At 42.6% G+C, this 13,646-nt stretch overlaps 1 pseudogene; it reads left to right on the top strand.

Moving 5' to 3' along the window:
• Window positions 1-7,254: 7,254 nt before the first annotated feature.
• On the top strand, window positions 7,255-8,667 carry LOC144366549 (cyclin-K pseudogene; annotated as a pseudogene).
• The last annotated feature ends 4,979 nt before the right edge of the window (window positions 8,668-13,646 follow it).

Raw genomic sequence — 13,646 nt, 5'->3', positions numbered from 1 at the left:
GTTTCCTCTTGGGCCTGAATTCACATGGCGTGTCCACAGCATGATTTCTGCTCTCATGGAGAAATGGCAGGCACACAGTCCCCTAGACAGGTAGCTCTGTCCAGCCACGGAATCCTCTCCGTCCCCTGCTAGGGTGCAGCTCTGGCGATGAAGACCCTGACGTGTGCACCCAGAAGGACCTGGGACCACCAGCTGGCTCAGGGGTGCTGCGGATCAGGGCAGGTTCTCACCTGGGGCTGGGACAGTTCTGTGTGTTCTCCATGATTTGTTCTCCCTGGTGGCCCAGTGGCTGGGGATGATCATGACTCTGGCTCCAGCTAATGTGAGAAGCTGAAGAGGGAAAGTGGGAGGAGGGAGGGAGAGAGACGCAGAGGGGAAGACGGCAGCCGGCCAAGGCCTCAGCAGTGAGGGCTCAGGAAACCAGACCCCAGAAAAGACCGTGGCTGAGGACCTGGAGAAACCCTGCCTCTGGCCTGAAGGATTCGGAAACACTAAAAAAAAGGAGTTGTTTTACCCATATTTGGTAGAATTAAACTTGCCGTATTTTCACAGAACCTTTGTTTTGGCTGACAGTTCAACTGTGTAGTTTATCAATCGCTCTTGTTTGAGTTCTGAAACAAAGGAGGGATTTATATTCACTCATATCCCAGCGTCTGCACCCAGATCGCAGCATTATCTCATGCGGAAAGCTTGTCCACACTTCAGACTCATAACTGTGCCTGTTGGGTGACATTCATCATGGGACATCTGTGCGCTTTAATCGGACCTCTTCATGTTTATTATCTCTACAAAGTGAGGAACATTTTTTGACTTACCATTTTAGAAAATAAATAGGAATTAATTTGTTGCAGCAAATATACCATATCAACCAATGATCTCTCGAGAAATGTTCTTAGACTATGATGGAATGAAAACAAACAAATAGAGGAACATTCATTCTATAGAGAAATGAATTTTTTACAGAGTGAAAAGTTCTCTAAGGTGCAGAAAGTGCTAATAGAAATCAAATCCATATTTACCCTTTTTTCTGTAAACCATTAATAATTATAGAAAAAAATTAATTATATATATAATTTCATACACACACACACACACAAACACACACTGTGTGTGTGTGCACGTGCGCGCGCAGGGGCGTGTATGTGTGTGCCAGTGGTATATATTCAATTTTTGAGTTAAGATCGTGTGTGATCAACTCTGTGAAAGCTTAAAATATACCACACTGCTACAGATGAGATGCTATGCATAGTACTTTACTGCTTGATTATCCAATAATCTAAGGCCCTACATTGGTACTATGTACCTAACAAATAAAAAGAATATTTTTTTAGTGATTCTTTTACATTATCAGATTGATTCAAAAACTACAGACACACATTCCTGTTGCCTATTTCACTTTTTTAAAAAAATGATTGATGGATGCCTGGCTTTATTTTCTAATTTTTTTTGTTTTGCATTATTATAATATTAGAATACATATTTATGGGGTACAATGTGATGATTCTATATAGGCATAAAATGTGTACATGTTAAATCAGAGTAGTTAGCATTTGTATTTCCTTAAACATTGTTTTAAAATTTTTGATACATATGAAATAGTTGTACATACGTATTCATTTTTATCACAATTTTTATTTCTCAATGGGTCTTTCAGAGGTTTTATTTATTTATTTATTTTTTCTCTAACATGCCTACTGTTGCAATTTTTATTTGCAGTGGTTGAAGTGTACATAAAGGAACTGTATATCTTATTGCATCTTTTTAAAAACTTTTTAAAAAATATTTCTTACATACATGACAATAGTGGAATGCATTACAATCATAATTATCCATTCACAACACCAGGCTTCTCCGAAGAGGATATATAGTCAGTCAACAAATATACGAAAAAATGCTCATCATCTCTAGTAATCAGAGAAATGCAAATTAAAACTATGCTAAGATACTATTTCATTTCAGTAAGAGTTATAAAGATAAACAACAACAAGTGCTGGCGAGAATGCGGGGAAAAAGGTACACTCATACAGTGCTGGTGGGACTGCAAATTGGTGCAGCCAATTTGGAAAGCAGTATGGAGATTCCTTGGAAAGCTCAGAATGGAACCACCATTTGACCCAGCTATTCCTCTTCTTGGACTATATAGTCCAAGAAGACCCAGAGGACCTAAAAACAGCATACTACAGGGACATAGCCACATCAATGTTTACAGTAGTACAATTCACGATAGCTAAACTGTGGAGCCAACCTAGATGTTCTTCAGTGGATGAATGGATAAAAAAAAAATGTGGCATTTATACACAATGGAATATTACTCAGCAATAAAAAAGAATAAGATCATGGCATTTGCAGGGAAATGGATGGCATTAGAGAAGATTATGCTGAGTGAAGTTAGCCAATCCCCCCAAAAAACAAATGCGGAATGTCTTCTCTGATATAAGGGGGGTGATTCAAAATGGGGTTGGGAGGGAGAGTAAGAGTGGAAGATTACTCCTAGATAGGAGTGCGAGGGAAAGGAAGGGAGAAGGGGAATAGCATGGATGGTGGAAGGAGACCCTCATCATTATACAAAATACATGTATGAAGATGTGAATTTGGTGTCAACATACCTTATATACAATCAGAGAGATGATAACTTGTGGTATAAAGGTGTATTAAGAATTGTAATGCAAAAATAATAAGAGAGCACATGTATAATGGCATAATTTTGCGTGAACATACTTTATATACAGAGTTACAAAAAATGGTGTTGTGAATGGATAATTATGATTGTAATGCCTATTTCACTTTTGTTACTCCTTGGTTAGTTTAGAGAATTTCAATTGCAGTGCCTCTGTCGAATCGACAGAAATCTGACTAGCCTGTCATATGTTTTATTCATAATCTTTAAAAACCGTGAGCTATCAAAATAGTTTATTATTACTTGTCCACTTTGCTTCTTTGGCACCTCCATTTGGCTCTGAGTTTCTGAAGTTTGTAAAGTTGTCCATGTACAGAGAGCAGGGTGGGACTAGGTGATTTCCGAGGTCTTTTCAGTTTTAATATTTTATTGCTGTACACACTTCAGATCACTTGCTTTTACACAATTCAGCGTCCTTTTCTTCTGCAATGTAGAGACTTGACAGATCACTGGTGCTTTTGACGACAACAAGCTTAGTAATTCTTAGATCCCAAATGATTCTTAAAGAATATTTTCCTCTCTTCTTTTTTCCAATCTTTAGAATCCTTTAAAGAAAATGTATGTGATGCCCAGAAGCCTGAAGGACCTCACAGGTGAACAAATATTGTAGTGGAAATAGATCTGCTCACACCCCTCACTGGATCTTACACACTAGTTCCACATTTCTGTTGATTTTTAAAGAGGAAATCAGCATGGGATCGGGAATATCATGCTGTAAACATTTCATAAGTGGGCGGATCAGAAAATAAAAGGATAATGTCACAGTTTGGTCATAAGGCAACATTGGTCTAGATGAAGAGGCCGAAGAAAATAAATGCATCTGAATAATTTGGGTTGCAAACAACCTCATCTGTCATGGCTTTTAAACTAAACCGAGATCTATCGAATCTCATCATTATAGCAGCTTTGTGGTGTCCTTAAGGACCTGGTTTCTCTTTGTTTTGCCTTTGGGGACAAAGGTCTCAACCAGGCAGGTCTCCCTCATGGACACATGATGAGGGCGAGATTGAGAGCGAGGCCAGCAGCTCCCTGATCCAGAGTGGGGGTGGGGCGCTGCAGCATGCTCTTGACCAAGGAGGAAGGACTCCCAGCGCCTGGCTGCAGGGCGGTCCCTCCTGCCCTGGTGAAGGTGGGGGACCGTGAGCCTGCTGACCGCCTCTGTGTAGAGAGAGTTCTACAGATTCTACGCCGCCTTGAGGACGCCTTCCTCAAAGAAGCCTCAGCCACATTTGGTAGGAGGGAGGATCTTGGGGAGACGAGCAGCAGGTGTCCTCCACGGCACGGGGAAAAGTGCTGAGTCTTGGTGGACTTCTCCCTAGTGAGCCTCTGTTAACCTTCATCCCGACTCACTGTGCTGTGAGGGCTTCTCCTCTCAGGGTGGCTGTATACCTGAGCGAGTGCTAACAGCCCACCTGGAGTCTTCCTGTGAGTTCAGAGGGACTCAGTCACTTACCAGCCAACTGATCATGGACAATTGATTTCTCTGTTTCTCGGCTTCCACTGGATGCAATAATAGTTCCTTCCTCTACGGATTATTGTGAGGTTTACAGGAGTTGATTATTATAAAGGGATAACAATAATGCTGAAGAGCTGGGTGTGGTGGCACACACCTGTGATCCCAGACTCTGGAGGCTGAGGCAGGAGGATGGCAAGTTGGAAGACTGCCTCAGTAACTCAGTGAACAACTGTCTCAAAATAAAAAGGGCTGGGGATGCAACTCAGTGGTGTAGCACTCCTGGGGTTCAATCTTAGTAACAAGAGAGAGGGTGGGGAGGGAGGGAGGAATGCTGAATATATCATATATAACGATTGCAATTAAATACTAAATAGTTGCTTTAGGAGATAGGCATAGGTTTTGCCGTACAATAACGATACATATACTTTTACACATATATGCATGCTTATATGTGCATGTACAATAGATCATAGAATATAAACTGACATTTAAAGTATCTTTTAAAAATCTTGTTTTTTTACTGTCATGATTTTTAAGCTGCTTCGTTTTAGTATCTTAACTCATCTAGGTTAATTTTCCTTGATGCAAAATTGATTCTTAATAGACCCTGTCCCTGCTCACAAATCTCCCATTTCCATCGTTGGTCAGAATTTAAATGTTGTGGACCATCCTAGTATTTATGGCCTTTTGGAGACTGATCTTTTAAAACCTCCCTCTTTGTATGCTGAGTCAGAATACCTACCTCTCACTTTCCAGGGTCCCACATACCCTCCATCGGAGGCCACGTCTCATGCTGTCTCCCGATGATTATCTCTTCTTACATCTTCACCTTCTTATTTTTTATTTTTTTAGGTTGACCTTAAATAGTGCCTCCTCAGTGAAGAATTCCCATGTCTCTGGCAACCAAATGTACAATGGAAATTATTTTAACATACCTTCAATTATAGGTCATTAATAATCGACATTCCCTCTCTCTAAAACAGCCCCATTGCCAATCAGTGTTCCAAAGCAGGTGTTGGGTAGTGGGAGCTCATATAAGCAAGCAGTGCCGATCCCAAACAGGTGAAATGCCTTGGTGGGAGTCGTTCACTGAAATGTTGAGAAGGGGCTGGGCCTGCAGCTCGGCACGAACGTGGCCCTGACTGAGTTCAGTAGCCAAAAGATCTAAAAGAAGTGAAATGTTGAGGAAGAACAGGGACAAGTGACATAAAACAGAGCGATAATAACCAACAGAATGGATACGTCCATAAAACTAGCATCCGATGACCTGGTGACACTGCAGTGTCACTTCCTGGCCCTTCCTGACGCCCACCGCCAAGGTCGGGGGATTGGAGCCCCCATGCAGCAGCTGAAGCTGTGTGCGAGTCCTGGTCCTCCAGCAGCCACCCCGCCTGCGGAGGGCCTCTCAGGGTGGTCCTTCCCCCTCCCACAGTGCTGTGCGCTTGTGGAGCACAGAGGTCTGGGGCCTTGGGGCAAGTTGGCCCAGGAAGACTCCTGGTTCAGAAAGAAACCACTCCATTTGTTCCACAAAGTATGCTAACTGCATTGCAAACAATAACTGTTATTGCAAACATGAGGCTTTATTAATTCTTTCCAACTGATCAAATTCATATACTAAAACAAGAGCAATGTAGCTGAAGAAAATTCACTGAGACTTTAAAAAATATAAAAGAAAATAGTAACATAATGGTTGAATTGGATGTCTAGGGTAGAACTACTTTCAGAAATCATACTAACAAAGAAAAATTATAAAGTTATTCTACAATCTGATTGTTTCATTAGTATTTTAAATTCTTTATATAATGGAAATAGAAAATTCTCGTTAGTGCCTTATGACTACTACTAAGAAAAACCTCAAAAGACATGAATATGAATAGGACAGCCATACTCATAGAAAAGTCCAGATTGTATATTATAGACAAATTTCTTTTCCTTCCTGTTTAATGTTGAATTTAAATATGTACAGTTAGCATGTACTTTTAAATAATTTCTTACTTTAAATACATTAATGAATCAACTTCCTGTCCTAATACCTGAGATGACTCACCAGTAATTGTTCTATTATTTTATCATTTTTATTGTGAAATAGTCAGGAACTGAGATTTTGGAACAATAAAATATCCCTTCCTTAAATGAATGTTGAGTCTATTTGGAAGAACACAAATCTAAACATAATTACAGAGTATTAAGGGGAACATTCATGGAGATTTCCATCAGCTAGTAATGCCCCGAGTATCTTTGTCAAACCCTCCTCTTACATTGAATTTTTTAAAGACGGGTGCTACTTTTGCTTCATATGTTTCCAAGTGAAAACTATTGAATTGAGTTGAGCTCAAGTTGAGACATGTTGACTGAGCTGACAAAAGTTTATGACTTCTAGAGAGTTGCAAAAATGTGGAAATCATTTTTCCCTGTGCATACCTAGACAAAAACATTGTTTTATGCAGTTCAGTGCAGCTTCTTGAAAAACATAATAAGCTTTCACACTATTTTTCTGTATTGAAACATGATGATCAGTGTGGACGGAGGCCTCACCAAAAGACAGATGCTAATTTAGATGCTTCCTGAGTACTGACTACAATAAAAACCCCACGGAAACCCAAGATGGGCTGCAGTCAGCAAGGAGACTTCACTAAGGGCTGGCCAGAGGCGATGGGATTCTAAAGTTTTCATATAACCTTTTGGAAAGAACCAGTCTACTCCAATAAATGAAGGAAAGTAAAGAAAATTCAAGCCTTTCGGAAATGTCAGCAAACCTGGACCACAGGACACCATGTTGGAACTGGGATAAGAAAAACTTGGCTCACAGACCCTCACAACCTGAAGGACTCCATCCAGCCACTGAGGCCTGGTACCCTGGAGAGGCGGCTGGGTTCATCTTTGATGTGGGGACACGTTTGGGGCTACACTATGGCACCCTGACAACAGGAATAGTTTATTTTCAACACTTCTCTATGTATCATTCCTTCAAACAACTCCCAGGATACATGGCAGGGGCTTGTTGTCTCTTTCTGGCTGGGAAAGTGGAAGAAACAGCCTCACCCCCCCACCCCCCCCACCCCCCCCCAAAAAAAAAACTTGTGAAAGGTTCTGGAGAGACTCTTACTGCAGATCATCAAGTTTGATCCACAGGTACAACATCCATACCAATTCCTGCTCAAATACGCAAAACGACTTAAAGGTGATAAAAACTAAATTCAAAAGTCGGTTCAAATGGCATGGACATTTGTAAATGACAGTCTCTTGTCACTGCAGTGAGAACCAGATCATAGCGTTGGCCGTGATGCATCTGGCAGGACATTTGTGCAGGTCTGAGATACCAGGATCGACCTCCAAAGCCCTGTGTAGGAGCAGGAGGAGGCGGTTCATTCACAATGTCCCTGTCCTGCTCTGGAAGATCTCTGCCACCAGATCCTGGGTCTTCCCCAACGGCTGCCCCACCTCCGCAGCCTACACCGCAGGGGTCACATGTACAACAGTCGCCACCATCTCCAGGCCCCGAAGCAGCCCGTGCAGCAGAAGGACGCCCAGCAGCCGCCCACCACCACCAGGAAGGCCTCCCACCGCGCAGTCCTCTCCAACCCGCGAAGCGCCCTGCGGGTTCCTCCCAAAGAGCCAGGCAGCAGAACCCAGGCCCCAGATCCCCCAAATAGAGACCCTCCACCCACCGTTGCCTCCGGGCCTCCACTGGCCAGTCCAAAGCCACCCTTGGCTGCAGCTCTAGGCGAGGCCAAGCCCCCTGGACCCGTGGATACCGGTGACCTCCGCAAAGTCCTTATTCCTGCTCCTGCCCAGCCGGCCCCTGTGCACCAGCCTGGCCTCTGCCACACTGGCCCCCTCCAGCCACCTGACCAGCAAGTCCACCACCAGCTGCCACAGATCTGGAGAGGGTTATTAGAGCCTGCCGTCCACGCAGAGACCCAGGGTCCCTCTTATGGCACCCTGCCCCAGCCGCCAGAGGGCCTTGGCGCCACTCTGGCGCCAGAGGCCCCCCACCACCACTTGAGCCTCCTCCCCCAGCCTCCTTCCCCCAATCTGCCGCCCCCCCCCATTCCTGGTTACCCCACCTCCACCCACCTACAACCTCAGCTTTCCATCCCGCCCCCACTCCTGTCCCCAACCCATGCATGCCGCCTCACCCTCCTCCAAGCTTGGGCCTGCCACCAGCTAGCTGCCCACCTCCCGCCCAGCCCCTGGAGGACAGCCGCCCGTGCCTCCCCCATGCCCCCCACCCCTCTTGTCTCCTGTTGGGGGACCTGGGAGGGCAGCCTGGATGAGATAACCCAAAACCTTTTGTTCTTGTTTCTTTTTTAACAAGAGTTTTTCTAATTAACTTGGAGAGTAGTTTGAGTGGGTCAGCAGGGGGGCCTTGTGTAACGCCAGACAGTGGCGGTAAGGAGAGGAGAGGCCAGATCCCTGGTGAAGTTGGGTGGTCCTCACACCTGGAGGACGGAGAGCCGGCCTCAGTGTGGCTTGGCAGTGCCTCCTGCAGTCTTAGGGTGCAGTTTCAGCTAAAGTCGTCTGAGAGTCCTGTATGGGTTACTTTATGCCAGTGAAAGTGTTAACCAGCCATATTGGCTCAGTAGATAGCTTCAGTAAGGGGTGACTTTCCTTCTGGAAGTCAGGGCCTGTTTTTCCTGGAACTCAGTTTTAAATAGTCCACGGTCAAGCTGCTCTCATGGTGGTCATTCAGTGGTCTTCTCCCCATGAGACCCCGTAGGTCAGATGAACCACCTTTTCGATTCATAGGTATCTGCAGCCTTTGTGTTAAACTATTGTGAAGGGGTGGCCTGGTTGGATGGCTTACTTCTGTTTCCTCTTGGGAGAGGGGAAGAAATGTACGTGGAAAGTAATATATGTTGACGTCTATTTGCAAATTCCTGTACAGAGAGCCATCCTGGTTGCAAACAAGACTCCTTCAGTCACTTATCCAAATAAAATCCGTTTAAAAAAAAATGGACTGAATTCTATTATTATTCTCCCACAAAAGGTAGATGGTCTTGCTGAGGTAGCAGAATAAATGTAAAATCAAGCCTCAGGCCTCTCTGGAGCAGCCATATAGACAACAAGCCCAGTTTTCACTGTGTCTGTATTTGTTCATTCAATGACAGTTACTGAGAGAGCACTGATTGTCAACTACTGCGCTGTGCTTAAGGGCAAGAGAACTAATAAAAATAACCTCTCCATTCAGAGAATACACAGGCTAACAGAGGGATGCAAAGCAACAGAGAAATGTTATGGGTTTTATTTTGAATATTTTCAGTTAAAGCACAACAGTACAAAGAATGTGAATATCCTGGGACACGTGCACCCACAGAGTCTCACATAGACAACTGCCCTTTCATTTGAGTAACCTGATATTGAAAGAAAAGAAACTCATCTGTGTTTATTTTCATTTAAATGAAAATAGATGGAAAATATAGTTTTAAATCAGTGTGTTTTTACGTTTTTAGGAATACTTAATGTGTTGGTATTAGATTCGTCTAGGTGGATTTTACAGATGATATAAAATTTTGCAAGCTATTTTATCATGTGGCCTAGCGCCAGAGAAAATGAATGCTCTTCTGTGAGATGACATGTAGTAAATAAATTCTGATTTGCCATATGTTGGTTTATTCTGGTTCAAGTATAAATTTCGGTCAGGGATCACAAAGAACCGCGTTCTTAAAAGTGTGAACTCGCAAATACACACTGACTGAACTGGGGGAAAAAGACTAATCTTTATAACTTACTACTGCCAGTGTTTTATTTTACTATAAAAGATGAACTTTACAGGAATGCTATGAGGAAAGCAAAACATGGCTATTTTAAGCATTGCCAAAAGAGGTAAAAATAAGTGTGTGCAGACACTATACATTAAACTTCACTTTAAAAAATATTTATCTTGCTCCTTGTGGTTAACGGTTTTGAAAGAAATGAATTATCAACCAAAACTTTTGTAGAATATGATGAAAGCCTGGAAGGGAAGCCACGCTTGGTCCAGGGGCCAGCACGCACACAGGCTACCTCACACAGAGAGAATGTAGCACAGCCACTCAGCCCTAGCTAGGAGAGCAGCTATCAGCTTTTACTTTACCTGTTAAATGGAGATGCTGTGTGCTGGAATGAAGGTTTTCCAACTTTGGGGTGTTTAGGCACTTGTAATAAATAATAACCTACTAAATTAGTCGAATATCATAAATTTTGTATCAGGTCTTGATGTAGACAAGTTCTAAATGCACTTTACTCTGCATTGATAGAACTTTGTATGCAAAGCATGCATAATATTCCACCAGCCTCACACACCAATGCAACCCCCAGACACCTTGAGTGTGTGTTAGGATGTGGAGCTGGTTGAAATTGTGGAATGTTATTTGGAAGATGTGAGAAAACAGTAGACTCCTCCCTGGCATACCAATGCGACTTTGCCATGTACCACGACGCAGCATTACCCTGGAGGAGGAAACTTAGGGGAATCCCTGTCGAACTAACCCTTGTCACTATGATAAAGCTGCACCATCATCCTAATTCAAGGCATTAAAAGTTTTTGGTTTTGAATTATTTTAATACCTTCATAATAGCTGCACGGTGTTCCTGGCCTATTCAGATGCGTTCATGGAATCCCACTATTCTTGAGATTCAATATTTGCACTTAAGCTTGGGATTCTGTATTTTTCACTAGTCGCCCTTCCAGTTTTCTATCATATGTTTAACTGTAATGAAAGATTAAACTTTGACCTTTGCTAAACTGGACTTATTCAGTCTTTCTAAATAGACTCTGCATGATCGTTCACCTTAGATCCTTATTTCTTCATTCTCTTAAATGCTTCATTGTACGCCTCATTGCATTATCGAGAAGCCTCTTTACTTCCTACAATTTCTGCCTCACTTGATCTATTTTTTTCTCATACCTCACTCCCACCTCCAGTACCCTTCCTTCCTGATAATACGTTACAGGAAACACAGGGTCAAGAACACACGACATGTGTCAGAGAGCAAAGCATAAACAAACCCTCTTTGACCAGTCTTCACAGACAAACTCCATCAGGGAAAACGGTAAGTTCAAAAAGCTGTTACGAGACCTAGGAAATAAGGGTAGATAAAGAAAGTGAGCTTCTTTAAAGCAACTTGTGAATTTGATCACCTTTATTAAAACCACATATGAAACAATTGTTTTAAAACTATCATAAATTGGGAAATATTTAGCATTTTAACTGAAAATCTTCACTATTTTTAGACAGCCTCAACAAAATAGGCCCATATGATCAAGAGTCATCTATGCTTCCTTGGTTCATTGTTGTGAGAGACACTGGTGAGTGGAAAATATAAACCCAGACATTTCTGATTCAATAAAAGTAAGCTTTCTAGAATAAAGCATATGAAGGTGCAACCGTATGTGGTTGCCCTTTAGAGAGAAAACCTGCAGTGTCTTTATGTCTACAATGCTGGGTGTTTCAGCTAAGAAAGAAACACATCAGAGAGGAGATGGATGCCGTTAAAGTTCACAGGGTTATGTTCCTAATAGTGTAGCTTAAAGTTAAAAATCATATCTGTTAGTAAAATCACAGTTTACTTGAATCTCAGGTCCTAAATAATTCCAACCAAGCAATAAGAATTGATGCACACATCAAAATACGAAAGCAGGGCTGGGGCTGTAGCCCAGTGGCAGAGCACTCGCCTGGCCCATGTGAGGCACTGGGTTTGATCCTTAGCACAACATCAAAATAAAAACAAAATTAAAATAACAACTACAAAAAAAATTTTAAAAATATCAAAGCATGATTCTCATGAACAGTATCCAATGCATCCCCTTCTTAGTATCAGGGCACCTGTAGGTGAAGGTAATCAGAAGCAGGTAGTGGTGGTGAGAAAAAGAGAAGTTCCTCAGCACAAGAAATAAACACGTTTAGTGGGTCTTTGTATGAGCAAGCCGGAGAGTCTTAGGGAGTTCAAGCTATTGTTGCAATCAATGATACTAATTGTATAAATTTTGCTCTATCATTGATTAAATAGAATTTCCTAGACTACCCTAAATAGCCCTCATTTACTTTTTTGTACATAAAAATACATGTTCTAAGTGATGAACAATAATTTAATACTTCTGGTATATTACTGAGAGCCTCAGTTTTCCTACATCTACTTGGATTGAATGCCTCATCCAACTTATTTTAATAATGAAACACAATACACCCAATTGGAAATTAAAGAATTTGTTCAATCAGTCTCTGTTAAATATTTTTAGTTGTAGATGGACACAATTCCTTTATTTTGTTTGTTTATATTTATGTGGTGCTGAAGATTGAACCCAGTACCTCACATGTGCCTTGGAAATACTCTACCACGGAGACACACCCCTAGCCCTCAACCAATTTTTGACAAAGTCGAGACCATGTAACATGATCAGATTCTCTTCATTTCTCGTAGCCTTTCCAGCTTTTCCTGTGGCCATTTCCCCTTTTCTAGATTGAATTGAGTTCATAATGAATATATCTAACACGCCTTCATGATTTGAGAAAGATCATCACTTCACTCTTTGGTTCTCGAGATGTATCAAACTTGATCATGAGCCTGTGCAGCCTGTGCCCCATGCCACTGACGTAGAAGTCCCCTTGATCTCCAGATTGGCCAGATGCTGCACTCAACTCGTCATTTGCTCCACTTCTTAGATGCACTAAGCAGGGACAGGCTTTGGACTCAGCAAAGCTGGTGATAGGAATGCAGCGTAGCCACTATCATGGCCATAAAAACAGGCAGATTAAGTTCATAACTGTGGCCATAACCTTGGTCTAATAAAATAAAACAAACTACAGCCCATTAGAGTGTGTTTATTGCCATCTGTTACTCAATCCTTCTGCTGGATAATTCTGGAACAGCTTCATAGACTTCACACTGAGCCGGCTGTCTCTGAAATGCAAAGCTCTAAGGAATTAGGAAAATGCTAAATGAACTCATAGAACAAATGCAAATCCTCTGCGTTCAGAGGTGCTGTACTCTCAATTTATGCTGTCTGAATTTGCCCTGAATGATTTCCATCCCCAGTGAGAAGGCAGAGGACCGCAGGCAGATCTACCTTTCCGTGGGGCCTCTGACCTGCATGGTTAACCAAGGTCATGGCTTGTCTTTGAAATATCACCCTCCCTAGGAGAGATAAAATTAAAACATGGGAACAGTGCACTGGATGGTCACATGGGCTAGAGCAGACCCAACAGTGTGTCTCCAGGGGCCCAGGGGCCGGGTTCCACAGCAGGGCGAGACTCAGTTACACCCCACTTGTGGGAAAGCCACCAGGCACTGGTCAGGGACAAGTCAGTGGAATTCTGTGCAGTCCTTTGTAGTGTGGTAGGGATGGAGAGAGAGGGACTCTTCCCCCAGTGACCCTCTGCCATGGACTTGGCCATTCCTCCAACACTGTAAACGCTTCACTACAGTGAGCAAGTGGTTAGCATCCTGAACAGAACGTTTTGCAGAGCTGAAGAGGGGGCTTTATGAATTACAATGGAGCCCAAATTGTGGGTGCAATAGATATAAGATGGA

This window comes from Ictidomys tridecemlineatus, chromosome 9 (assembly GCF_052094955.1).
Source record: "Ictidomys tridecemlineatus isolate mIctTri1 chromosome 9, mIctTri1.hap1, whole genome shotgun sequence".
Classification (NCBI taxonomy): Eukaryota; Metazoa; Chordata; class Mammalia; order Rodentia; family Sciuridae; genus Ictidomys; species Ictidomys tridecemlineatus.
This window is presented reverse-complemented; position numbering and strand designations above follow the sequence as displayed.